Source organism: Haplochromis burtoni, unplaced genomic scaffold, assembly GCF_018398535.1.
Source record: "Haplochromis burtoni strain Fernald_Lab_line unplaced genomic scaffold, NCSU_Asbu1 Contig_722, whole genome shotgun sequence".
Classification (NCBI taxonomy): Eukaryota; Metazoa; Chordata; class Actinopteri; order Cichliformes; family Cichlidae; genus Haplochromis; species Haplochromis burtoni.
This window is the reverse complement of record NW_024583083.1, coordinates 182157-184817: the sequence shown is the minus strand read 5'-3', so window position 1 is coordinate 184817 and position 2661 is coordinate 182157.

Here is a 2661-nt window from a genome sequence, read left to right as displayed (position 1 = left end):
CTCCCCCCCTCTCTTAGGGAATAGTGGGGAGCAGAAAAAAAGTGTGAGAGAGAGAGAGAGGGTGAGAGAAAGAAAAAAACAAACAAACTCCGGCTGGTGATAAGGTGCCGGCTCGCGACGTTCATGTCAAAGATCCGGCTCTAACGGTGTGTTCACACCGAACGCATTGGACGCGAATAGAGCGTCAGGTTTACATGTAAAGTCAATGGAAAAGCCCGTGAAAATTCGGAAGCAAATTTGCGTCGCCAAAACCGTGAAACGCGCGTCAGTGTAGCGCGTCTGGCGCGTTTGACTCGCGAATAAAACCACGCGCGTGAGTTTTTGTGTTGCATTTTGTGCATACGCGCGTTTCGCGTCTACCGCTCGAGTTGGAAAAATCTGAACTCCAGCGTCAAATCGCGCCGCGACAACCAATCAGGAGCCTGGTGACGTGGCTGTGACCTAGGTCAAAGGGGCAGATCCAGCCAAAGCCCTTCATACTTCAATGGAGGGAGGCTAATCAATGCCGTAGCAAACAACCGGAGCTGTACGACACCAGCTGCTTTCTGTACCGAGACAGGAATAAAAAGGACCGAGCTTGGAGGAAGATATGTGAAGAGATCGGGCAACCTGGTAAGTTCATTCATTTCTCTTTTGAAAGTTTTCACTGACCCGGGGAAGCCGCACAAAAGCTAGCAAGCCACCGCTATTTTCCCACTGACGTACAAATACCGTTCTGCTTTTATGCATGTTGTCATTTAGGAATATATTTTATTGTTTATTAATAAACAGCACACAGTGGTCCCGCTGTTCATCCGTCACTGCTTCGCTTTTTCGCTGATTGCATTCTGCAGCCTGATTGACAAATCTCCTCCGTGTCGTGTCTCCTGCGCTTGCCAAATTTATCACGTTTGGTTTTGATAACCATCACGTCCAATAGAAAAAACAGCACAAAAACACCCATAACTATCGACCTCATTCGGAAATACACACCTGCACCGCGAGGGAAAAAGGCGCACGAAAGTGGCGGGCAGATGAAGACAAAACGCAGCATAATAATACTTTTACGTTTTGCAATCTACAAAGGTTTGCACTTTGAGAATCAATTGTGAGAACTGTGACCAATGTTCATGTGTGTGGGGAAAACAGTGTATAAAGTTCGTGACCAGGGGCTAGTTATTCTGAGAACCCCTGCTGCAATAAATGAGGGACCACTGTCTACTTTATGATTATTATATTCAACCTGTTAACATTTAATACTGGATAGAACCAACTGATTCTGCAGCAGAGCATCCCCTGTTGCTTCTCCTGGCTCCCCAGTCCCTGAGCTCCTGCTGCTGCACCACAGGTATGTAATTGTAGCATCAGATGTACAGCAAGCACTGATAGCTTTTTACTCGGTGGGATTCCCTTGTGATCACCTTTACTAAATATCTACAACCAATCTGATTATATCCTGTTTGGGTTTTTTTTTCGATGTTGAAATTAAAATCTAGTAGCAGTCTTCTCATTTCTTTGTGTTTTGTGCTGTTTTACAGGTCCACAGAGGAGGACACCTCCGAGGCAGATGAGGGACGGGTCCCAGGACTGTCCATCGGCGGTGGAGCTGGCCATCCTGGTGTCCCTGAAGAGGCCACGCCAGTCTCCAATGGAGCATTTCCTCCTCAGCCTTGTTCCTGCTCTGGAGAGCAGCTGGTCCTTTTTATTCCTGTCTCTCTGTAAATACTTATATTTTATATATTTATGTTTAATGTATTTCTGTGTGAGAATTTTAATATTATTTCATTAATGTCTCGGTTCTACTACACAGCAAATGTTGGCACACGACTTGACACATGTAGAATTTATTTCATATTATACTAATGACAAAATATACTAATACAGTGGGATGCAAAAGTTTGGGCAACATTGTTAATAGCCATCATTTTCCTGTATAAATTGTTGGTTACAATAAAAAATGTGAGTTAAATATATCATATAGGAGACACATACAGTGATATTTGAGAAGTGAAAAGAAGTTCACTGGATTTACAGAAAGTGTGCAATAATTGTTTAAATAAAATCAAGCAGGTGCATAAATTTGGGTACCACAAAAAAAGAAATGGAATAAATATTTAGTGTATATCAATGTGTGTGTCTCCTATATGATATATGGGGTTCCTTTGGGCGTGCTTCCCATCCAGAATTCCACAGCACAGAGGGAAGTTCCAGCGCTCCTGGAATCCCTCTGTGATGGACCGCCAGACTTCAGTTGAAGGCACAACCATGAAATCGTCCACTAGACAGTCCCAGATGGCTGTCGCTACCTGGGGGATGATGTGGCTCACCGTGGACACACCAACTCGAAAACTGAACGCGATGGTCCTGAAGGAGTCTGCGGTGGCAAGGAACCTGGACAAAATAGTTTAAAATGAGTATTATGTGTACTGCAGTTACAAAATACATTATTGAAATTCCAGTAGGTAAGGTAACACTTGAAGCGCAACTTATGTTTATTTTCCTCCATGTTGTATTACAGTTATTAAAGAGAAAAACAACATGTCCTGTTATGTTATTTAGAGCCCCGCATTTTCTGACCAAGAGACACCATACCATTGTCTTCGGCCGCGATGCACTAAGATCGGTGAGCACATATTGTATGTCTCAGTTAAGTCTGTTTTGCATTTTATTGTTGAGAAACTG